At 49.8% G+C, this 26,482-nt stretch overlaps 1 non-coding gene across 1 annotated transcript; it reads right to left on the minus strand.

The window, feature by feature from the left end:
• Positions 1-22,159: 22,159 nt before the first annotated feature.
• LOC146813669 (U6 spliceosomal RNA) lies at positions 22,160-22,266 on the minus strand. Its single transcript, XR_014964547.1, has one exon. It is a non-coding gene; the product is annotated as a U6 spliceosomal RNA (small nuclear RNA).
• Between the last annotated feature and the right edge of the window lie 4,216 nt (positions 22,267-26,482).

The raw sequence follows: 26,482 nt of genomic DNA on the forward strand, positions 1-26,482 counted from the left end.
AGCGGATCGCCTTATGACTCTGCAGAACCGCATGGTTCTAGACGTTATTCTTGCAGACCGCGGTGGGGTATGCAAGGTCATCCAATCCAGTTGCTGCATTTTCATACCAGATAATGCTCCAACAGTGTATCAAGCCATCTCCAAACTCCATAAAATATCTGAAGCCATACACGTGGATAAGGGAGATTGGTCACTGGTGGGGTGGTTCTGGGAATTGATATCTGCCTGGGGTTGGAAAGTTCTAATGGTCATTGGAATGATCTTAGCCATTCTTTTCCTGTTCTGTCTGTGCATACAGTGTGCTCCTACGATATGTGGCCTCTGTGCTACCTTATGTGTAAGGAAACCTGTATCGAGAGACGAGCTAAGTAATAGGATGATGCTACAGCAACATCTCCATGACTTTGTGAACATTGACCTAGACTCGGATTAAGATGAGTATAGTGATTGCCTATGTAAGGGCAAAAGGAGGGTCTGTCGTACTTTAATATTCGGGACCGCGTAGGGGACAGGGCCCTACCCCTGTCTATCTTGGTATTAGCGAACCGCAAATGGTAAATGCGGCATGTACGAGTGCTTTATATACCGTTCTAGCTATGAATGCACTGTGTACACGTTATTCTGCTCCACTACGCGGGTTCCATTTTGGAAGCAGTGGCCATCTTGTCATTGCCCTCACATAGGCTATAATGGAGTAAATACGGGCCTCACAGTACATGGGCTTTCCCTCTGACTTCTCTGTGACCTGGGCAGCTGGCTCTGCTGCCCCGGGTCAAACCGGTCTCACGAGCTCCCCTTCCTCCTTCCACCTGTGATTAGCATCAGGGCTTGACCCGTCATAAAACCCTTTCATTCTACACAATCCCCCGGCTAATCTCTTCTACACCTGCTTGTTCCTGCTTTATGACTTGTTTCCCAAAACAGGAGATGCTCATGTTTATTGGGGGGTCTGTTTACATCAAACGTGGGATCTGAACCTTACTGTATAAATCATTGTGGGCTGGCCGAACTGGAATGTGGGATGGTCATCATGGCTCTGCCTTTTCTTTGTAATGTACACTTGTATATTGCTGTATCATAAAACCTAGGAATGTATGCTCGAGGCAAGGAAAAGCGTATTTAAGATGAAATCCGTTCCTATGATTTTCAGCAGTCTCCTGAGAACATACACGCTGTTGTACTTCTAGGATACCTGTCATTGGTCTGCAGCCAATAAACGATTCTTTGACTTCACCCAGAAGACTCTGTGTTTCTGTAGGTCCGGAACAGGGTGAAACCCAGAAGTCATAGGGTGTGTGTCCCTGCACCGCTGGGTCTAAAATACCCAGTACTTCAATATATTCCATCCAGAACGCTCAGATCCAGCAATGGGCATTTACTGGTAGTACCGCGTGCCAAGAAGGCCAGGCACGGAAGTAAGGCACTATCAGTGTTGGGACCTAAATTGTGGAACTGTCTTCCTGTAGCTATTCGTTCCTGCTCCGAACACTTGATGTTTAGGAAACAACTTAAAACTCTGTTGTTCACAAATGCGATCTAATGCCTTCCGCATGTTCCACTCTTGATAAAGGACTCTCCCGCCAGAAGCGCAGAGATACTCCAGTTGGAGTCGATTCTAGCGCTATAAAAACCTGCAAATAAATAAATAAATATGTGTCTGTATATATGTGTGGATATAGGTAGCCTATACCACTGTAAGGGGTGCAAGCACACCCTTACCAAGGCTGCAGTAGCAGACCTGTGGTGCCATTTTGGAGTGCTTCCCAGGGGTGGCTTAATACATGCTGCAGCCCCTGGTAGGCTTCTGAGGTACCTATGCCCTAGGTACATAGTATACCATATACTAGGGGCTTATAAGACACTCCAGAATCCAATTATATATGTGCCTAATGTACATGCAAGCCATGTTAGGGAGGAATCAGCTAGGCTGTGGTCCTGATTAGCAGGGCCACAGCCAGACTAAGGTCGAAAAACAGTGAAACACCAGCAAAAAGTGGGGGTACCCATGTGAAGCAGATCCTACTCTCCTACACAACTCCCCCCCAACGCAGGGACATTAAACTAACCTTGACCAGTTCAGTCTTCATGTTCTAAGTGGAAATACCTAGAGAGTCCATCTGCATTGGCATAGTTACTCCCAGGTCTATGTTCCACTGTAAAGTCCATCCCCTGTGGGTAAATGGACCACCTAAGCAGTTTTGGGTTTTCACCCTTCATTTGTTTTAGCCATAAGAGGGGCTTATGGTCTGTCTGAACAAGGAAGTGAGTACCAAACAAGTATGGCCTCAACTTCTTCAGAGCCCAAACCACAGCAAAGGCCTCCCTCTCAATGGCTGACCAACGTTTCTCTCTAGGGGTCATCCTTCTGCTTATGAAAGCTACTGGCTGATCCTGATCTTCATCATTCAATTGTGACGGTACAGCCTCTACCCCCAATTCAGATGCATCTGTTTGGACAATGAACTTCTTGGAGTAGTCAGGACACTGCAGAGTGGGAGCAGTGCACATGGCCTGCTTCAGGTCATCAAATGCCTTTTGACAGCTAGCTGTCCACTGAACCTTTTTGGGCATCTTTTTAGAAGTTAAGTTATTCAGGGGTGTCACTATTGATTCATACCCCTTGACAAATATCCTATAGTACCCAGTCAGGCCTAAGAAGGCTCTCACCTGAGTCTGGGTAGTTGGAGCAATCCATTCCATTATGGTTTGGATTTTGCTCTGTAATGGTTGAACCTGGCCTCCACCTACAAGGTGGCCCGGGTACACAGCCTGACTCTGCCCTATCTGGCACTTAGTAGCTTTGAAAGTGAGGCCTGCCCTTTGCAGGGCCTCCAAAACATTCCTCAGGTGGACCAGGTGATCCTCCCAGGTGGAGCTAAAGACAGCAATATCATCTAGATATGCTGCACTAAAGTCTTCCAGGCCTGTAAGGACTTGATTCACCAACCTTTGGAAAGTGGCAGGTGCATTCTTCAAACCAAAGGGCATTACCACAAATTGATAGTGCCCACTAGGGTAGAAAATGCTGTCTTTGGCTTTGCATCATCAGCTAGTCTGATCTGCCAGTAGCCAGCTGTCAGGTCAAATGTGCTTAGAAACTTGGCTGAGGCCAAAGTATCTATTAGCTCATCTGCCATGGGGATGGGATGGGCATCAGTCCTAGTGACTGCATTGAGACCCCTGTAGTCTACACAAAACCTTATCTCTCTTTTTCCACCACTGGTGTGAGGTTTAGGTATCAGGACTACTGGGCTAGCCCAAGGGCTAACTGAGGGTTCAATTACACCCAGATCTAACATCTTTTGGACTTCTGTCCTTATACAGACCCTGACATGGTCAGGTGGCCTGTAGATCTTTTTCTTCACAGGTAGACTGTCTCCAGTGTCCACTTCATGAGTGCACCAGGTGGTCTGACTTGGAGTCAGAGAAAACATATGTCTAAACTGGCTGAGAAGGTTTCTGCAGTCAGTTTGTTGCTGAGCAGTGAGGCTGCCTGCTAAGGCTACACCATCAACTGACCCATCATCAGGGTTCTGAGAAAGCAGGTCAGGGACTGGGTCACTCTCTTCCTCCTGTCCTTCATCAGTAGCCATGAGCAAGCACATGTCTGTCCAGTCAACATATGGTTTAAGTCTGTTGACATGAAGTACCCTGTGGGGACTCCTAGGGGTTCCACGGTCTACCAAGTAGGTAACCTCCCCTTTCTGTTCAACAATAGTGTGGGGTCCACTCCACTTGTCCTGGAGAGCTGCTGGGCCACAGGCTCCAACACCCACACTTTCTATCCTGGCTGGTAAACAGTCAGTACAGCCTTTTGGTCATGCCAGGCTTTTTGTAGTTCCTGGCTAGCCTCAAGGTTTTTGTTTGCCTTTTTCATGTACTCATCCATCCTGGAGCGGAGACCAAGTACATAGTATAGCTTTTGGGGCTTGAGAGGTAACTCCCATCCTTCCTTCACCAAACACAGTGGACCCCTGACAGGGTGTCCAGACAAAAGTTCAAATGGGCTGTAGCCAACCCCCTTTTGAGGCACCTCCCTGTATGCAAATAAAAGGCAGGGCAAGAGAAGGTCCCATTTTCACCTAAGCATCACTGAGAGTCCTTTGATCATGCCCTTTAAGGATTTGTTGAATCTCTCAACTAAACCATTGCATTGTGGATGATAGGGTGTGGTGAACATGTAGTTCACTCCACACTCCTTCCACATAGCAGTCAAGTAACTAGACATGAAGTTTGCACCCCTGTCAGATACTACCTCCTTAAGAAAGCCTACTCTTGAGAACACACTCATGAGAGCTCTTGCCACTACAGGTGCTGTAGTGGTCCTTGGGGGAGTTGCTTCTGGATACCTGGTGGCATGATCCACTACCACCAGTATAAATCTTTGCCCAGATGGTGTTTGGGGATCCATGGGACCAACAATGCAAATCCCTAGCCTTTCAAAGGGCACCCCCACCACAGGTAGTGGTATCAGGGGGGCCTTTGAAGTGCCACCTGCTTTGCCGCTGGCTTGGCAGGTTACACAGGAGCGACAGCACTCCTTGGTGTCTTCAGACATGTGAGGCCAGTGAAAGAGAGGAACAATTGTGTCCCAAGTCTTGTTCCGGCCTAGGTGTCCTGCTAGGGGAATATCATGGGCTAGTGTCAATAGGAAACCCCTAAACTTCAGAGGTATAACCAACCTCCTGGATGCACCTGGCTTGGGGTCTCTACTCTCTGAGTATAGGAGTCCATCATCCCAATAAACTTTATGGGTGCCACTAGCATTCCCAGCAGCCTCATCAGCAGCTTGCTGTCTGAGGGTTTCAATAGAGGGGCAGGTTTTCTGCTCCTGGCTCAGATCTGACCTGGAGGCCCCCCAGTCCCCAAGAACTCAACCTGGTCAGGTTCAAGCCCCTCTGGGACAGTTCCTTCTTCAGGCTCAAGATCATCTCCCTGAGGAGACTGATCAGCATTCTGAGTCAGGTGGGAAGGCTCTGCCTTAACCCTACTGCTCCTCCTCTTGTGAGGCACCTGGTCTATTATTCCAGAATCCAGGGCCTGTCCAGTTTTAGACATGTTTGCCTGTGACCTGGTCACAGCAAAGACATGTGCAGGGATCCCTAACATTTCTGCATGTGTCCTGAGCTCCACTTCAGCCCAAGCTGAAGTCTCTAGATCTTTGCCAAGCAAGCACTATACTGGTAGGTCTGCACTTACCACAACCTTTTTAAGGCCAGTTACCCCTCCCCAGGAGAAGTTAACAATTGTCAGAGAATGGTCTGTTCTGACATTGCTAGCATTGGTCACTTGGTACATTTCACCAAGTATAATCTGTCCAGGATCCACAAGATCTTTTGTCACCAGTGTGACACTTGCTCCTGTGTCCCTGAATGCCCAAGCTTCTACTCCATTAATTAAAGGCTGCTGTCTGTATTTGCCTAAGTTACTGGGACTCACAAAGGGGGACATATCTATGCCCCCGTCACTGACAAGCACAGCCTGAGTTGGTACTCTGACTAGGCCAGAGTCCATCTCAGAACCCAGGGTCAACCCTACTACACCCTTATTCTGTGTATTCCCACCACCAATTGTCACTGCACTAGTGGGAGCAGGTGCCTTAGGGGCATTGGTGGGGGCTGGAGTATTTTCTTTGGCCTTGGTGCAATGACTAGTCCAGTGAGTTTTCTGTTTACAGATTTTGCACCAAGGTTTCTTTTGGCATTTACCCTTTCCTGAGTGTCAAACCCCACCTGAAGAAGATTTTTGGGGCCCTTGAGAAGACTTCTGGTCTTTACCCTTGTCAGAGTTTTTGGAATCTTGCTTCTTTGGGTCACCACCCTGGTTCTGTACCTTCTGCCTCACCCTGGTCCTGACCCATTTGTCTGTCTTCTTTCCCAATTCTTGGGGAGAGGTCAGATCAGAGTCTACCAGGTACTGGTGCAACTGCTGATTTTGACAGTTATAAAGAATCTGCTCCCTCATTATCAGATTGTACAATCCTATGAAGTCACACACTTTACTGCCCAATAACCAACCTTCCAGAGCCTTAGCAGCACAGTCAACAAAGCCAACCCAGTCTTGATTTTGTGTTTTTGGGTGTCTCTGAACTTTAACCTGTATTGTTCAGTGGTTAGGCCAAACCCATCTATTGGTGCACTTTTCAAGACCTGGTAATCATCACCATCCTCTTCTCTTACAGTGAGGAGCTTATCTCTACCTTTGTCTGCAAAGGAGAGCCATAAGATTGCTGCCCACTGACCTTGAGGGACCTTCTGTACTTTATAGGCCCTCTCCAATGCAGTTATCCATTTGTGGATGTTATCCCCACTCTGGTAGGGAGGGACAATCTTACTTAGGTTTCTATGGTCATAAGGCCTTTCCCTATCTCTAGGGAAATTTCTGCCACCAAGGGACTCTAGTCCCTCCTTTTTACTAGCTCTGTAGAGCTCTAGGGCTTCCCTATCTAAGGCCATCTGCTGCTTGCTGAGGTTGAATTTGTCTTGCTCATACTTCAGCAGTCTCTCTCTCCTCTCCTGGGTGATTTCCCTCCCTATGTGAGAAGAGACAGAGGTCCCTATAGAGGAGTTAGACTGGATAGATCCCCTTAACAGAGATCTATCCCTTCTAGCCCTGTTGTCAGGCTTACCTGGAGGAATAAAGGAAGTAGCATTATTGTCATCCTCCTCATCCTCATCCAGGATATCTGGGTTCACCAGAGTCTAGTCATTGTCACCAGTCTGGTCAGAATTAGAGGTAAGGTCAGGGGAATTGTTACACCTAGGCCCACCCTCACCTGCTGCCCCACCCACACTGTCTACATCATCAGGCCCACTAGGCCCTGTGATATCATCCAGCTTGTTTATCTTTATGAGACGCTGGGTGGATGGACTTTTGCCTGTCTTCAGCTTCCTAATGGAACATAAGGCCTTAAGCTGAGCAAAGGAGAGATCCTCATATTTATAGGGAAGGAGCTCACTGGATCCTGGTTGGTTAGGCATTACTAATGTGGCGTGGTGAATTGCACTATCTACACTAGTGTGGCCTACTAAACTCTCTTGAGTTGTAGAAAGGGTGTGCTATCCCTTAACACACAACTCTAAGTTCAGTAGAACTTGCTGTAGCTAAACCTGATATTATGTGTGCCTTAGGTACCTTTAGTGGTTTTCAGTTGATCAATTCAATTGAGATTATCTGGTAAAACAATAGCAAACTTTAATCCCACACGCGGCACTCCAATGTGAGAAGGTGGCCTGATATATGCTGTCCACTAGTTCTAGTGCGCACCTTGTATCAGTCCAAACAACCCCTTATGGTGAATGGTTAAAGACAACCTTTATTGAAAGCTATCCTAGTGGTAGCTATGGAGAGCAGCCTTCAGGCTAAGTCTTGAAGGAATGTAAAGCAGCTTGTTTTACCAGTCTATAATCTCTTGAATGATCAAATGAAAGGACAAACACACCAGGTATGTATTCAAAATATATGTATTTAAGATAAAACACACCCCTCTAGTCTTTTTATGAGACTGGAGTTCGAAGTACTTTGTTTACAAGTCAGCAATTATCAGTAATAGCACAAATACACGCTTGGGCCCTAGGGGCGTATCAAACCATATGCCAAAAAAGTGGTATAAGAACCACGACTGGAATAGACACAAGGCCTAGAGCCTGTAGAATCGCTGGGACCCCAAGGAACCACCCAAGGTAGTGACACAGGGGACCCACAGGGACTGTATGTAGTGTGTAAACACAACTGTGGGTTCCCGTTATCTTCTATGGGCAATATCGCTGTTGGAAATTTAAAGATTAGGGACACTTCTAATCAAGTCAGGACCTAGCTGCTACTGTGAAGAGGAGAAGTGTCCGAAGAGATCCAAGCCTGGATCTAGGATGGAAGGAACCTGAAATCAGAGGGGACAGAGTCTGGGTCACTAGCCAGTGACCAAGGGCAGGATGGACCAATGCCCACAGATGTCGGGTGCTTCAGGTGAGTTGATGGGTGTCTTAACTCTTCAGCCACGAGGTCCAGGAGGCGTCAATGAAGTCCACGAGCCGGATTCGAGCTGTCTCACGAAGTCTGTCGAGTGCTACGGTGTCGGCGACCAGATTGGACCCAACAAGCCTTGGCAACGGCAAGTCACTGGAATTCAGAGAAAGGACTGCGGTGCAGACCAGCAAGGTCTGAGGGACTCACCCAGCAAAGGTAAGTCAGGGCACGTCTGGAGCATCCAGGAAAGCCCAATTAGAAAAGGAGTTGCCTTCGTGGGGACCTGCTAGTCAACGGGCTAGTGAACGCGAAGGAGCCTCGGGCGGTCGCACTTGAAGCTGGCCCACGGGTCACTCGTGGAGTGGAGGCCATCAATCTTTGGTGTAGGAGGTGCTCAAGGTTGGAGTTACTCGGAGCCCAAAGCACAACTTTGAGGAGGACCAGGAAGATAGTGCTGCTGTAAAAGTTCACGGTGTCCAGGGGTCACGGTTCCACGTCACCCACGAAAGCCACGGGCCTCAGCTTTGCTGTGGACTCAGGGTAGCCTCGGGGAAGTCTGGAAATCCACCTCTGGTGATGCAAAGACTTCGGCGTCCGGCGGGAGCTTCAGTGATGCCGACCGGTCAGTTGCTTCTTTGGTGCCTGCCAAGCAGGGGAGTCACTCCTTGACCCCAAGGGAGATTTCTTCAGTCTTCTAGTCAAAGTAGAAAGTCGAAGGTCCAGGATATATGTTGCAGAGTTTCGTCCAGGGTAATCTAAAGTCCTAGGGACTGGATTCCTATACTTATACCAAGTTTAGGGGATGGACTAACTCTAAGGCCCCACCTATGGGTGGGCTTGGAAAGAGGGGTGGCTACACCAATTTCCTTTGTCCAGTTTCACGCCAGAGTAGGGGCAGGTAGCCCCTGCAACCGGTTTGAACTGGGCTATGCACAGGGATAGCAAACGTGCCCCTAGTGCAGGACTTCAAAGCACCAGAGAGTGCTCCCGCCCAGCCCCAATACACATCTGCCTGTCTGGGGAGGTGATCACACCTCCCTTTGACAGGAAACTTATTGTCCAGGCCTCCCCTGCCGGAGTTTCGGTCAGCAACAGGAGGCCAGACCCCTGTCTGTGGCAGCGGCATCCATTTTGTGATGCCAGGGCTCAGGAAAGTCCTACCGGGTTTGACCAATGTGAACATGTCTTTCCCTCTAGAAGGGTGGAATGCTACCCCCACCGCCAGGACTGGCGGGGGGGGGGTGGGGGGGCGGGGTAGTATTCCAAAGCGTTTGACACCAAACACGACATGTTTTGTTGCAGCCATTCCAAAGTTAGCATTTACAGCGAGGTTATAATGCACTTAAGAGTATATGGTATGGCTGTATCACAGAACAGCCATAAGGAAGTATTTCCCGAAAGCTGCAGAGGGGCTCAGCTTATGCTTGGGCAACCTCTCACACAAAACCAAGCACTCTGCCTTCAGGATTGTCAAGGCCTGCCATAGGAGTGGCTTATAGGTTTATATGTGTCTGTATATATGTGTGGATGTAGGTAGCCTATACCACTGTAAGGGGTGCAAGCACACCCGTACCCAGGCTGCAGTAGCAGACCTGTGGTGTCATTTTGGAGTGCTTCCCAGGGGTGGCATAATACATGCTTCAGCCCCCGGTAGGCCTCTGAGGTACCTATGCCCTGGGTACATAGTATACCATATACTAGGGACTGATAAGGCACTCCAGAATCCAATTAGAGATGTACTTAATGTACATGGAAACCATTTTAGAGAGGAAGCAGCTAGGCTGGGGTCCTGATTAGCAGGGCCACAGCCAGACTAAGGTCGAAAAACAGTGAAACACCAGCAAAAAGTGGGGGTACCCATGTGAAGCAGGTCCTACTCTCCTACACATGACTTTAGGGATCCAGGCAGGTCTTGCCGTGACTGATTTGACTTCTCCAGTGGCAGTGCGGTTTACTTGCATGTTGCTTTATAGTGCCCGGAATTCATTGAGATCCTGTAAAACAGCCCAATGTTTATTGATGTCAAATGGTTTTTCATCCGCCACTGTGCTTTCACAATCGAGATCAGGTACCCACATACTCTTGCCAAATAGGACTTCGTAAGGAGTGACACCTCCTAGGGAACTTCTTGGCATATTATGAGTGCCCGCTGGACCCCATATAAGTGATTGACCCAACTACCACCTGAACCTAATACTCTTGCTTTTAAAGATTGCTTTTAGTCTCAGTTTTTCCTCTCTACGACCAACATTTCCCTCAGGATGGTACAGAGAGGAGTACCGCAGTGCAACACCCAAACTTTCCATGGCCTCCTTGTAAGCCCTAAAGGTAAACGCGGAGCCGCAGTCAGAATGTAATGTGCCAACTGTGTATGTCCCTATGAATACTCACAAATCTTCTATAACAGTTCAAGCGTCAGCTGAGCGCTGAGGCCATACTCATAGGAATCTAGAGCCTGAATTCACTGCCACCAAGATATACCTGTAAGCCCCATCTGATTGTAGGGGGCTGCAGTGGTCCAAATAGACACAAACGAGAGGTCTGTCTGATAGAAATAATGGTGTCTGCGCTGGACGTGCCACGGTGGAACCCTTGAACTGCTGACAGATGTCGCACTTTAGGACAACATTTTTTGTCTGTTTAGTTAGTCCTGGCCACCAATAGCGTTGTTTCAATAAATAAATAGTTGCATTAATCCCTGCATGTGCAGAACCTAGACCCTCGTGTGCAGCTAGAATTAAACCTGAATGTGAAGGCATTCCTTAATAGTGAATCGCAATTTGCCACTCGCTATTAAAGAATATGTAGGAATCGCTAAATATTTGCAGAAACCTACATACATTGCATTTTGCGAGTCTATAATAGCAAAACGGTAAAATTCGCTATTATAGACCCGCAAAATGTAATCTTGATACATCTAGCCCTTACCCTTGTATCAGGTGTTTCCAATGTGATATGTTCATTCAACTCCGGTGTCGCCAGAAATTCCATCCGGTTCTGGCGACCTATTGTTACTTCTGCTGCGCTGTTTAACATTTTCAGAGCCCATTCCTCGTTCAGAAGTTGAGTCCTCAGAATTCTGAACATGTCTAACTTTAAGACCTTGTACTTTCTTCTTTTTGAACCATGGTTTTGATTTTTGGTTCTCTTCTGTTTTGGAAGTATAGTCTGAAGCGCGTTGCGTGTCTCTGGACTTTGTACGCTCTTCTTGTCTGTGTTCTGACCGTCCTTTCCTCTCTGAGTTTTTTGATCAACCCTGAAAGGAACGAGAGAAACGTGTATCAGTATCCTGATACCTGTCAGGTTTTTTTTAATGTTATCACGATTCCTAAGGTTGTACCTCCTTTCAGAGGGCTTCTGTTGAAGAGACCCATCCCTAGATTGTGATCTATTGTCTCTAATCGTTTGTTTTTTATTGTTATCCCATTTCTTCTTGGAAGAATCAGGTGCGTGCTTGGTGTTCTCTTTTTCAGGACCACCCATGAGTTGAGATTTTGTTGCTCTAGCATCCAAACTATTGCTACCTAATTCCGGCCGGGCTGGTGGCTCAGTGGACTAATGCATCCACTGACGGGACCTGTGTTTGACCTGATGGTCACAGGTCTGAATCCAGGTGGACCCCCTCAGCCTTTCATCCATCTGAGATTGATAAAATTATTACAGTTGGGTAACAATAAACATCTGTTGTTCAGCGCCAAGAGACCTATGGGTGAAGGTGCACTTAACAAATACACATGTTATGTAATTCAGCATAGCTGTCTTCGATAACTTTAGGTAACGCACATTCATGTTGTAAAGGAGTGAAATCTCTCAGGCGTTGTCGTATTGCCACTGCTGCTGCCTCCCCTTTTATGTTTGCTAATATAATAGCTGATACCTGGGCAAAATTTCCGAACAATTTCATCCTTAAGTTCAGAGCGGGTTCTGCTCCATACTCATTCTGTATTTGTCCTAATACATCTGGGAGTATATTCACAAGAAAGTGTGATAACTACCGCAAGAGTAGCGTAACGCAACTTTCAATATTCCAGCCTATCGCGGAAAAATAACCCTGTGACAACGTGGGATTCACAAGAAGGCGGTAGCATGCGATAGTCACCAGATAACACGCCAAATGTCCGCGTCAAAATCAACGCCACACCGCATAAATGCGATACGCGAATGCAAAAAAAAGCGATGAGGCCAATCGCGGTACAAAAAGTAGCGAAAACCAGCCACAGGCCTGCAAATCCCACGCGTCTGGTGGAACAATGCACCATAAAGACCACAGGAAAAAAACACCAAAAACAATCCAAAGTGCCTAGCAACATGGATGCACCCTGACACAGCGCAGGGGCCAACCCGAACCCCACAACCCCCACAGACTACCAGCAAGGAACAACTGGGCCAGTGAAGGCCAAGGAGAAGAGGGAGAGGGGGTGCAGACCACAGGAAAACATGACCAGCGTCCCGGAGGTGACAGAACACTACCAGCAACTGACCCACAAGCAGACCACCTGGATTGCAGGCGGAGTGCCTAGGAGGCCAATCCAGGAGGCCAATAGGCGCCGGCATTACGTGACTACCTAAACCAGGCACAAACCCGCTGCCAACAGGAAGGCAGCAACAGCAACAGGAGGTGGCAGTCCAGCGCCAGCGGAGGAGCTGAAGGAAACCCAGGCCACAGTCATCAGTGTGGAGACGGTGCAAGGAGTAGGGAGTACAGACCCAGCTCAAGAGGACCTGACACAACATCAACAGGGAGTGCAACGAACAGGGACTGGGGGGACGGGGGGAGTGGGCACAATGGCATACATGCACAACGAGGTGTACCACACTGCACACCCACAATTACCCAGGTCCATGGCCCAGATCCCCTTGGCACACTGCCACCACCAATTCGGTATCAGCTACATGAGGATGAAAACTGCCCCCTGGGCGATAGACTCAGACGCCACCAAAGTTAGACCAGAGAGTGTCCATGATTATCGGGGAACAGACTTAGTGGCACCGGGGCTGACAGGGGATGCAGTCTGCAATGCTGACGGTATGCTGATATGAACTCAGCCGATGCAAAAGGAAGAGTCTGTGACCTACTGGACTGCGGTGTAGGCCGGAGGCAGCGGCCAGCACGGGCCATTCACCGAGTGTTGCCGGCATAGGTTGGATGGCCCCACCGGGTTGCGTAGTTCAGGTACAGTGGCACCACGTGACACGGACTTGCGATGAACAGGGTTGATGGCACCAGGTCAGTTGTTGATAGTGTTCGGTCACCTCCGTGACTGTGACCCGGCTTTCGTCCGGACTGAGCCGCATCTACCTCTTACTCCTCCCCATGCGATCACTGGTGTGGACTCTGCCATTCGTGATTTGCGCCAAGATGCTGGATGTGGGACCTACTGGTCCGCAGGGTAGTCCTGGTCCCTCATCCACCTGTCGCAGGCTGGCGTTGAACAGGGTTAGTGGCACCAAGTGTCACAGGCTGGCATTGAACCGGGTTAGTGGCACCACGTGTCGCAAATAGCCCATATGGAACTATGCCTCACTGATCGGATGGGTCTGGTGCTGTGGCCGCTGGCCCCGAATTGGGGTCACTGCCATTCATGAATCTGGACACATTTTCACACATGTTACCAACTGGACGGAGAGTAGTCCAAAGGCGGCAGTAAAGTACATCAACGAGAAAGGAGTAAAGCGGGCCTGTGTTCTGGAGGCCGTGATGGATTGAGGAGGCTGCCAAGGTCGTGGCCTTCGGACTTGGAGCTTGCGCCAGCACATGGTGGGCCCTCTTTGACACACGCCGGTGTCAGCAGGTGATCAGTGTGGCCTGGCTGCGCAGGGGCAGGCCTAACGGGTTCGTGGTCCAGTGTGCAAGCGCACGGCATTGCAGGCAACTCCGCTCATGAGGACGGCCTCGGCCTCATGGCAGGGTGAGAGGCGCTGCCCTGGCAGAGACGTTGTGCTTTCCGGAAGAGGACCACACCCAGGGCTACATGCTTTTTATTCACACCCCTACGCTGGCATGGCGTACACCGGGCCATCCCTCTCCGGTCACGCTTGGGGGGTACGTAACAGGCAACATTTCTGCCAAGTCCCCCACTGGCTGGGGTGAAATGGTTGCGTCCACTGTCCACTAGACTCCATACACCAGAGGTGTGTGTCGCCATGGATATGGGTGTGTTCTGCATACTGCGGTCTGTCTAGGACATCTCCGCCACTCTTGGAATTGTGTACTTTCCCAATCATGGTTCTACTGCATCCTTCACACATGCCTGGTTGCCACCTCTCCCCACATTCGGCTGTTGTGTGGCTGAGGTGCCATGCCGTTCATGGCTCATGTTCACGGCTTGGCCAGGTAACCATTGTGAGTTGTTCTGTCGTGTCTGGTTGGTGGTCATGTTGATGTGCATGTTGGTAGCGATCTTGTGACGAGAAAGGAGTAAAGTGGGCCTGTGTTGTGGAGGCCGTGATGGATTGAGGAGGCTGCCAAGGTCGTGGCCTTCGGGCTTGGAGCTTTCGCCAGCACACGGTGGGCCCTCCTTGACACACGCCGGTGTCAGCAGGTGATCAGTGTGGCCGCTAGGACTGGCCAAGTTGCTCCATCTCTTCTGAGCGGACCGAGTCTCACTTTTTCTTTTGTATGTGTGAGGGCGCCTTTAAACCAGTTTATATGCTCCTGGTAGGTGAGCGGAACTGCAATGTCCTCATTCAGACAGTATTCATCTGGTGTTTCATCTTCACTGTAAGAATGAAATGTATCTGTATCTGCTTGTGGGAATTTCATCCATGAATAGAATACCTCTGTTCTGTGGGACTCATGTGCCTCAATGACAAAGGTGACTGTCCCAATCCTTGCTGTGACTCCACAGTCTGCTAGTTTTAAAATAAGAGCAGTTCTGACATTTTCTGAAATGTTTATTTCATCTTCTTCCTCCCTTGCTGCAGCACGTTGTGTTGGCGCAGCGGCATCTTCGTCAGCCATTATGTAGAAGAAGGAAAAAGTTTCAAGGAAACTGAGATAAGGTTTTATGCACAATAGGAACTGTGTGTCCTTCAAACTTGATAAATCTACAGCTAATACATAGGATATGCCTACTCAGCTGTGGCGTATTTGTCCCTTCCCACTCCAGACGTCTCTGGGAAAATGTGAGAAGGGGTCTCTGAGAAACAGCACAACTGAACTACTCAGATTTGAATGTTAAAATAAGTACCAAACCAACGTTGGCGGCACCATGTCGTGTAGTTCCTATAAATCTATATAGGATCTGCGCCTTTAGACAACAAAGACTGTGGGATTAGTGTCTAGACTGACTCCAGATACCCCCACTGGGTATGTTAGCCTGTGTACCAGCTAGCTCACAGTGCCACTAGAAACCCCTCTTACCAAGGAGAGAATAGTTCTTGCCAACTATCGAACATGACAACTCTGCCCCATCAGGGATCGTAGAAACAATGCAATACCTGTCGCTCAGCCACTCGTGGTCTCTTTGTCTCAGAGAGATGCACAAAATAAACAGTGGGGACGTTTTCAATAAGCATTTATTGAACCAGCGTCACTCTAGTGTAAAATAGGTGTGCTGAAAGAACCATTAGACCGAAACAGATATAAATGATTATAAGCACCAACAGAGTAAAAGGATGGAAGATTTCTACCATAGTGCCAATAAATACAGGCAGGTATAAAAATACATGACAATAAAATGCATACTCCTATGATGCAACCCTAACTAGATGTACCTAAGCGTACCTAGCATGCATGTAGGTGTGGAGCCAAGAACTCCTCTAGTATAAGTTAGCCCCATTACCTGAAGTGAGAGACTGTGGGACACTGTCTTGGTCTCTAGATAGACACCCCGCGAGGGATGTCAGACCACTTCAAGCTGGAGTGTCTGTGTGCAGGAACCTCAGTGTCTTGCGTCAGTGTGTCAGCATGGAAGTCCTTTTTCTCTTCTTCCTTCCACAGCAAAGATATGGGGGCAGATTTGCAATAACTGGCGCATCCCTGCATATCAGCAGGGATGCGCCAGTTATTGTGCGTCACGGCTCCGCCACCATGAATGCACCGCATTTACAATGCGGCACAACATGGGGCAAAAATGGACAGATGCGGGACGCATCTGCTGCCGTAAAGGTGGCGCATTTCTGGAGTTGTGTCGCAAGCGCGACACAGATCCAGCAAGGCTCGGGGTACCCTATCTTTAAAATTCTGCGTCAATCCTTACGGCTGCTTCAAGCAGGCGCAGGGTTTTGACGCAGCATGGCCTTAAAAGTGGCTGAGTGAAATCTTGTAGATTTCACTCAGCCACTTTTAGGAGGCGTTCATGCGCCGGAACGCCCCCCCCTGCGCCGGAACGCCTCCCTGTGGCGCAGGGCTTTACAACATGATGCACCATGGCGCTGGCTTTGCGCCACCGCTGTGTCACAAAAGTGACGCAACAGCGGCGTAAAAGAAGCACAAGGGGCTTGTAAATCTGCCCCATGGTGTTTATATACCCAAAGTGGTACCCTCAGGGGATCTACCTTGCGGTGTCATGTCAGACTTAGGATGACGGAAGGAATGACCGTTATACGTAGTTATTATGCAGGAAATGGTAGTCCTGCTGAGTTTCGAAGAATCCTCATGCATAATGGATGAGGCTACTTTTCATGGAAAACCCCACGTCCTCAAAGCAGTACTGTAACTAGGTGAAAGGTCAGTCCCAAGAACCGTTATGTAGTGTAATGGCAGGGGAAAATATAGGTGAAAGGTTAGGTTGCTACCTGAGCCTATGTTGGAGTTTCTGTATGAAACATAACAACACGGCAGTGTTCGTTACAGTCAGTTTAGAGATGGTAATTGTGTAATGACGCATGGCCACTCTATGTATCTTAATGGCTGATGTACTTACAACCTGGGAGAATGGACTCTGAAGGTTGTAGGGGTGTCCTGCTCATGCAGGGTCATTCTCACACTTAAAACCAAGCACCCTGCCTCCAGGATTGAAAGGCCTACCTTAGGGGTGACTTATAGGTTTTAAGTGCCGTGACCTCAGATATAAGGAATCTTATATCGGCCGTAAGCGGTGCTAGCACCAGTTTACACAAACTGCAATGGTAGGCCTGCCGTCACTAGTAAAGTAGTCTCCAATGGGTGGCATGATACATGCTTCAACCCATAGGAGACCCCTGGTGTAACTATGCCCTGGGTACCTTAGTACCATATACTAAGGACTTATCAGGGTAAACCAGTATCCAATCTAGATGGACCTAAGTACTTACCATGTCCAATTTAGGGGAAAAATCACAGAGACTGGGGTCCTGATTAGCAGGATCACAGTCAGGCTAGTCAGAAAAACAGTATGACACCAGCAAAAAGTGGGGGTGACCATGAAAGCAGATCCTACTTTCCTACTAGGACTAACGATGTGTGCAGGTAACAGTTGATGACTTATGTCCAGTATGTTGGTTTTGTTAATAAAGTTTCCAACAGGGCAAAGATTCTATGTAGTAGATCCTGACTATTGTTAGAAGCTGCGAGTTCTTTGAGGGAATTGTCTCAGCATGACTATTTCCACAGAAGACTGTGTGCATCAGGTACTTACCCATGTACATGTGCTTGATTAGCTATAGTAGGTGGACTATCTATAAAGTTTTCATCAGAGTATGAAGGCTGTGGGTAGTATGACTTTAGCACCCTCGGGCTTTCGGTGTTGCAGGGTACAGAGCAAACACAAGGAGATGATGGGCGGAGCGCTGAAACTTTTCAGACACTCACCCCCAGTCACTATTAGATCTGTGTTGAATCCATCATCGTTCTTTAGCTCACTTCACCTCCCCAGTTCAGACACAGCTATATGCAAATCAGTCTTGACCCTGTGCCTCGTGGGAACAGTCCAGCCCGAATTGCCAAGCCATGTCTTCCCTGGCCTGGAAACAAGCATCCTGGGACCGGTTTCTGGGTAACACCCTTCATCCACGAGGCTAGCTTGAATCCAGTGGCAAAGTGAGCAAGGGACCCACGTCTGGGCATACCCTGCCAACTTAGGGCAAACAAAGCAAACACAAGGAAATGATGGATGGAGCGCTGAAACTTTTCAGTCATTCACCCCCAGTCACAGATCTGGGTTGAATCCATTGTCATTCTTTAGCTCACTTCGCCGCCTCAGTTCAGACCCAGCTATATGCAAATCAGTCTTGACCCTCTGCCTCATGGGAACAGTGCAGCCTGAACTGAGAAGCCAGGCCTTCCCTGGACTGGAAACAAGCATCCTGGGAACGGTTTCAGGGTGACTCCCCTCCTCAGCCAGGCTAGCTTGAATCCAGTGGCAAAGTGAGCAAGGGGGGTCCCTTCTTCTCTTTGCCACTGGCTTTGTATGTACTACACCAAAGTGAGGTATGGTGTGCACAGAGTCCAGTGAGTTCCTAAAGGTATGGCAGAGAATAAAGTAGATAATCTCTTCCTATCAATTTTAGTGGTAGCTGGGCTGAGCAGTTAGGCTTATCAGAGGGTAGTGATCAGCATTTATTGTATACACTCAGGCAAGTAATGATAGCCAACTGTTTGAACAAAAAGTTCAAACAGTTTTTTATTTTAGAACTAAGGATCGCTTAGTGCAAGCAAAATTCACAGTGCTGTAAAATTAGCATTACATTTCAAGAATGCAGTAATGTAAGTGCAGTTTTGTAAATGCAGTTATTTACTTTACAGTTTTAAGAATCTTTTCTGTAAATGTCAATCAAGTGCAGTTGCATATTTTGGCAGTGATACGGTTAGACAGTTCAATGCAACAGATAGACTTCCAATGCAATCCTATGGAGGAAAACAATGTTAAACAGTTTGCAGGTAAGCGCTCGACTTACGCCCACAAGCTTTAGGGGTTTGGGACAACACAGGGCAAGGTTCAGGGCCAGATAGGTACTGCACCTCCAGCAGCACTGGGGCGACCGGGGGAAGAGGTCACTAGACCTAATGTTATCCAATGGAACCCGGGGGTGCCTCAAAGAGGCACGGTTTGTAGGTCGGTACCCGTGGTCTTAGGGTAAGAGCCCCATGGGTTGAGGTGAGCACAAGAGGGGGCCACAAAGCAGCACCAAAGCTACACCAGCAGCCGCACGGGAGCGACCAGTTGCAGGGTGCAAATCACCTTCATGCGCCCAATGCTTTCAAATGGAGGTCGTCGGTTTTAGGAACTGTCAGGGTAACAATACACTCTTACCTGTTTTTGGGTGTACTGTTGGTTTTGCAGAGACGTAATGGACCAACTTTCCTCAAGACCTACTTATTAACTAGTGTGTTATGAAATCATCCCACACTAAACAATAGGCATTGGGGAGGAGGGCCGGATATTGGACGCTGGTGGGCTGATGGGCTCTTGTTGTCGACCTGCGAGGCAACAAATAAACTAACTTAATATCTGTAGGTTGTTTTGTCAATAGACGCTAACTCACAACTTGTAACTTTTCTTATTAAGACTCCATTAGTTTGCCTACCTGCGAACTCAAGTACTCGTGCGATGCGTCCTGGTACTTCTTGTGTTGATAGAGGTTATTTTCAGTGATGAATTTGGAAGGGAGCATATGTGTCAGTTCCTCAAGGCGAGACTTCACACTCTTCTCCCTTTAAAGCAAAAGGTACATCATTTACTTGTAAGCACTATCACAATAATCAAAGCACCACAGTTATTTATGTGTACTTTTGTTGTGATCTCAATAGTACTCACTTTTATCTCAATTAGTTACCGGTAATTGCATTACTCTGGGTCCTACTCCCTCGCTTCCTTTCCTTACGCATTGAGGCATCCCTGCCTCACCAGACACCCATACCACGTGATTTATCACGCGGGGACTGTAAGTAGCCCCCACCCCCCTCAAACCTCCTGTAATACCACAGAGACCGAAACCATACCAAAAGATTGGCCTGGGCTACCAGGGAGGGATGTAAGTAATGGAAGCCAGGGAGTAGGACTCAGAGTAATGCAATTACCGGTAAGTAATTGAGACATTACCTCCTCGTCCCTCCCTCGCTTCCATTCCTTATGCATTGAGATGTACCAAGCCAATCAGGACAACCAAAGGAGGTATGCAAAAACAGGCTTATCAAAAAACACAGACAACAAGGAAAACCACTATACAGGAACCATAGCGGAAAGAACTTTGTACCCAAAATCATCAGCACGGACAACCTCCCGGCCAAACCAACAATGAGAGGCAAAGGATAACGGCGAAGCCCAGGCGGCAGCCCGGCAAAACACAGAAATGGAAGCCCCTTAGACCTCCGCACATGCCGCTGCCATAGACTGAGTGGAACAACCCTGAACCCCCAAAGGAGAAAGGTGCCCCGCCAACTCGCACGCCAAAGAAAACAGAGACTGAACCCAACGACTCAAAGAAGGAGTAGAAGGACGCAAACCCCGACACACAGGCCCAAAAACAACAAAAACCAAATCAGAGAGACGGAAAGGAGCGACCCGCTCCAAATAGACCAGGAGAGCCCTCCGAACATCCAAAGATTGCAGCCGCTCCCCAGACTCCGACGATGGGGAACCAAAACAAAAAGGGAGAAAGGACCAACTTCCGACCCATGCGGAACTGAGAAACCACCGTAGGACGAAAGGAAAGCACCAGACTCAAAACGATCCAGTCCTCAAAAACCAGACAAAAAGGGGGTTAGGAAGAGAGAGCACCCAGCCCACCCAGGCGTCCAGCAGAGGAAACGGCCACCAAAAAGAAGGTCATGAAGGACAAAAGGCGCAGGGCCACAGAAAGCAAGGGCTCAAAGGGAGGGGACATCATAAGCGTCCAAGACCAGAGACAGAACCCAGGAGGGAAAAAGAAGCTGAGGGGTAGGAAGAACACAACCCAAACTCTCAAAAAGGTGACCAACCAACCCATCAGGATCCGAGAGAGTGAACCAAGAGCTCCGAAACGCCCGAATCGCAGCCCACTGCAAACAAAGGGAAGAAACCAGCAAGCCCAAGGCAGCACCCCCCTGGAAAAACAGCATCACCTCAAACAAAGAAGAGGAAGCAGGGACCAAACCCATGTCATGACACCACCGACTGAAAGAACGCCAGAGCCACAGGTAAGACATGTCAGGCGATGGGCGCCCAGCCGCCAGCAGAGTAGAGGACAAGCCAGCCGGAACCCCATTACGTAGCAGACCCAAGTGTCCAACCACCAGGCCGCCAAGTGCATCCTGGCCAGAACACCCCGCAGCAACACCAGGAATACCAAAGTGGACGGAGACAGAGGCATCAACCACTCCACCCCGACCCCATCTCCACCAGGAGAGGAAACCAGGAGGCACGAGGCCAAGCCGGAGCCACCAGAGCCCCCAAGGATCGAATCCTCAGAAGGAAGCGGAGAAGAAGGGGGAAGGGAGGAAAGGCATACAGAAGCCCGCGAGGCCAAGGGCAGGAGAAAGCATCCACCGCCCAGGCTGAACCCTCCTGACCGCGGGACAAACCGGGCCACCTCAGCATCTCTCACACATGCACCACCACTGGAACACCCCATCGCACCGTCAGTCCCACAAACAACTTCTGACAAAGGCAGAAATCCACAGAGGACGGGAAGGCCCTGCCGAGAGCATCCGCCAGGGAAGAAGACACCCCCCGAAAAAGAACAGCAGAGAGTGCCACCAGATGAGACACCGCCCAACTGAACAACAGCAATGCCACCAGAGACGAGGACCTGGTCCCTCCCTGCCAGTGCACGTAAGCCATGACAGCGACGGTGTCCGTCCCGACTAGAACAACGGAGCCCAGCAGAAACCGAGAGACGGACAACAGAGCCAACGGACCACCTCCAACTCACTCCAAATCGAAGACCTCCTGCCCAGTGAGGGGGACCAGAAGCCCCCAGCCAGGCCCCCCACCCAGAGAGACCGGCAACTGCAGCGACCACCACAGGAGCAGGAGGCGAGAGAGAGACCCCCTCACAGCAGATGAACTCCAACCATCCACCAACACAGAACCGTCCAGATCTGAGGGGACACCGGAATCAGAGAGGGGGAGACCGATGCGCCAGAACATGAGCCATCAGTGTGCGCAAATGAAACTGGGTCCATGGAACCAGATAGACCGTGACTGCCATGCCCCCCTGCACCCAGAGCCAACGAGCCGCCACCTGAACCGGACCGGACAGAAGAGACAGGATGCGAGAAAGAAACTTGCCCACCCGAGCCTCGGGCAGAGTGACCACCCCCAAACTGTCCGAAACCGAGCCCCAACGAAGTTTAAATATGGAACGCTTTACGAATATGCGTGTCATCCTTGCGCAGGGGCCATGCTAATCTTCTCTGCATCGTTCCAATTTTAGTATATGTTCCGCCGAAGCGAGCACACAATCTTGGGATGGAACAAGGAACGACTTCCCCACACAGATAAGAAAGCTGTGCTCCCTCAAAACGGCCAGAACCACCCCTGTGTGACTGAGAGCCAATTGGAAAGAGGGAGCATGACCTAACCAACCGTCCGGACAAGGAGGGAGAAACAACTCCCGGGCGTGGACCAAGGCCACCACCGGAGCCAGCAGCAAGGTGAAGACATGGGGAGCGGACTTCAGCCCCAATGGCACAACCGCAAACCGGAAGAGGGGGTCGCCAATCGCAAAAACTCCTGATGCACCCGAGTCACTAGAACAGGAGGATAGGTGCCCTGCAGATCGACATACGCCACGAAGTCCAGGACCCCCACTAATGTAAGGATGGACCGCGAAGTCACAATCTCGAAGTGAACAGTCTGAACCCAACCATTCACCCTCTCGAGGACCAGAACCGGCTGGAACCCCCCCGACAACTTCTGGACCAGAAACAAAATGTCGCCGGGGACCCAGGGACCGGTGCATGGATGGAGCCCCAACCGGGTGGAACAGCGACAAAGTCGATAGGACAACCTCTCACGACAATATCCAATGCCCAGTGGCCCCCCACACAACCAGCCACCAAGCATCTAGGAAAAACAACAGCCACACGCCCACAGGCCAAGAGGCCGCCTTGCCGCCGTTGTCAGAACGTCCACATGAAGGCATCCGACAGACCCTTGGGACTTGCCACGGCAGATGCCTTTTTGGGCAGGAACGTACGCCAACGGCCTGAAAAGGATTGGAGGACCACTGGGAAGACCGGAAGAGCAGAGACAAGAGTCGGAATCCAGAAGCGGCGAGAGAGAGAAGCCGACGACTCACCCCTGCAAGGCAGAGCAAGATCACGGCTCTCGAAGGCATCCGTGATCCAACAGTCCAACTGCACACCAAAAAGCATCAAGCCAACAAAGGGGATCTCAAGGAGAGAGGAAACCTCTGAAGAATCCGCCTTCTAGTCACGCATCCACAGGGAGCCAAGACTAAGGAACCAGAAGCCACGGCAGAAGAACAAAGCTCATCCGAAGAGATGACAGCCAGGAGTATGGCCCGCTGTACCATGTGGACAAGCAAGCCGGAGCAGTCCATCACCCCTCGAATAGCCGTGGCAGACACCCAAAGACAGACACCAACGACTGTGTCGTAAAAGACGAACAAATACCAGCCAAGACAGAGTGAGGAAGAGAAACCTCCCCCTCCACTAGGGAGCCCAGCACTGCCGGAACCCCCCTGACCACGCGTCCATGAAAGGGCATAGCGAGCACAGGGGGCCTAACACACAGCATAAATATGACTTCGACCCCTCAGGAACAGAGAAAGGCGAAAACCCCAAGCATTCCCTAAAGAGTCAGTAAATCGCAGGAACCTCCACCTGACGAACAAACTGCCCGGAAGAGGTAGAAGGCCCGGCAGCACCCGAAGGAGAAGAGGGCGAGTCCACCGGACCCACCGCAGAATGAGAAGACTCGCGCTTAGCAGGGACCCAGGCTCTCAGAGCGCGAGCCACAGCAGCCTCAAACATGTCCAGCACCTCAGGAGACTTTTCGCCAGAACGAAACTACCACCAGAAGCACAGTAGAGAGATGATCCAAACTTTGTAAAGCATGCGGGCATAATTACGACATTGACACGGGCGTCCCAAAGTCGGGGATAGACGTCAACCTGGCCCTCCGAAGCCATCAATGCCTCCTAGACGCCGGTTCTGTGGCACAGACGTCCCGCCACAGGAAAGGAGGCAAAGCGGAATAAAAAATATAAACCAAGCAGCAAACCCACAACAAAGGATAAAAAACGGCCTCACAAGAGACCCTTACTGTAAGCAGGAGCAGAAACAGCCAGCCGAGGATCCCTGCCGTCCCCACTTCTGCCGTTTCCCCTTCCGGCCTCCAACCCGGAACTCCGTCAGCCGGACCCGCCCGCTCCACCACCAAGAGCGCACGCTACTCCAGACACGGCGAGGGAAGGCATCGCGCTGCCTAGGCCAGCACCGCCAGACCCCGCAGGCAGAGAACAACGAGGGAGAAGACCCCCCACGAAGAATCCAATTACAAAGAACTTCAGAAGACCGCAGCACCGCAAACGCCCAGCGCGTGGTACGCGCGTCTCAACAGGTGAGACAAGAAGAAAACAGGAGGTTTGAGGGGGGTGGGGGCTACTTATAGTCCCCGCGTGATAAATTACGTGGTATGGGTGTCTGGTGAGGCAGGGATGCCTCAATGCGTAAGGAATGGAAGCGAGGGAGGGACGAGGAGGTAATGTAGATTCCCCAAATATGTGTCATCACTTCTTCTCCACTAAACTAGAAAGTAAAAACAAAATGAAACACAAAACAAATAACATTCTTCTTTGCGCAATTCTCAAAAACCGATTTTTACTGTCCTTTAAGCAGTCGATGCTGCATCTATAGACAACTCAAACTTTTCCTTAACAAAGAAAAAGTGTGTCCAAAAATAGTCTCTTTTCAATCCCTCGCGTTAGTTACATTACACTGTCTTGCAATGGGCGCCTTAGAATGAAAGAAGTAAACTTAGCTTTCTCTTTCTTTATCTTTCAGGAAAATTCAAGAAGTCTCCCGTAAGCCGTGAAGATCTTCTCTAGTAAAATTGGACATCAAGAAGCCTGCTGCGCCGATTTCCAGGTGAGTAGCACAAAGACAGAACCTTCCGTGGGAAAGGGAGGAAGGCCAAGCAAATTCTGGAAACTGGGTGTGGCCTTATATAGAAGCGCCACACCCAACATGGCTGCCACGTAGGAAATATCAACGTTTCACAATAAGTTAAGCACAAATATGGCTGGGGCCCTAGGGGCGTACCAGACCATATACTAAAAAAGAGGTTTAGGAATGTCTACTTGCAAGGGGACAAGGCCTAGGTCCTGTAGAATCGCTGGGGCCTCACTAATCCACCCAATGCAGGTAAGTAAAGGACCCACGGGAGACGGGTGCAGTGTGAGAACACAGCCGCGGGTTCCCTATTGATTTCAATGGACCAAGTCACGGTTGGATTTTTAAAGTTTTAGGGTACTTCTAGAGAGTCTTCAAGCAAGCCACTTACAAGGTAAGTAGTTCGAGGGCCAACACCCACAGGAGCACCAGAGTGCACGAGTTACCTCACCCAGGGAAGCCGGGTGCAAAGGTGTCTTTTGGCGTCGCGTCGTTGTTTTCAATGGAAGCCGAAGAAGTTTTGCTGCTTGTGATGACTGGAGAAGTGTCCGGTGGAACCCAAGGCTGGATTCAGGATGAAGAAGACCTGAAAGCAGAAGGGGCAGTGTTCACAGTCACTTGCCAGTGACCCGTGGCCAGGAAGATGAATGCCCAAGGAAGTCCGGTGATTTCAGGTGATCAAGGGTGTTTTGACTCTTCAGCCACGAGGTCCAGGAGGCGTCGACGATGACCAGGAGCTGGATTCGGGGTGTCCCACAAAGTTTGCAGCTCACTGAGGTGTCGGCAACCAGATTGGAGCCAACAAGCCTTGGCAACAACAAGTCTTGTGGAAAGTGAAGAAAGTCAGCCGTGCAGACCAGTAAGGTCTGAGGGACTCACCCAGCGAGGGTAAGTCAGGGCAGGTCTGGATAAACCAGGGGAGCCCTTTGGTTTGATGAGAAAGTCTTCAGGAGACCCACAAGCCAGCCGGCAAGGGATCGCAAAGACGCCTCATAAGGATTCGCTTCACAGGAGCCCACGGTCACTTGGGACAAGGTAGGCCTCTGATTTTCAAGGAAAATCCTGCTGGAGGCTTGGACCACACGTGATCCAATGCACAAGTTCGTAGAACATGGTGAAGGGGTTGCACTTGACAATAGTGCACGGTACCCGGGTATTGCTGCTCCTCATCACTCATGGGGTCCACTGGCCTCAGCTTTGCTGGGGACTCACAATGGTCGTCAAGAAGTCAGGAAATCCACTTCTGGGGCTGCAGGGACTTCGGACTACAGCGGGAGCGGGAAAGTTTGCGACTGTTGATTCAAGTTTTTGGTGCCTGCCAAGCAGGGGAGTCACTCCTTGACTCCAAGGGAGATTCTTCAGTCTTCCAAAGGTAGTGGAACATCGAAGGGCCAGGATTCTTCTTGTAGAGCGTCATCCAGGGATATCTGATTTGCAATGGCAAGGTTTCCCTATCTTATACTAAAGGAAAGGGAGGGACTAGCTCGATGACCACTCCTATGGGAGGGTCAGGGGAGTGGGTGGTTACACCCACTT

The sequence above is a fragment of the Triturus cristatus genome, chromosome 6 (assembly GCF_964204655.1).
Source record: "Triturus cristatus chromosome 6, aTriCri1.1, whole genome shotgun sequence".
Taxonomy (NCBI): Eukaryota; Metazoa; Chordata; class Amphibia; order Caudata; family Salamandridae; genus Triturus; species Triturus cristatus.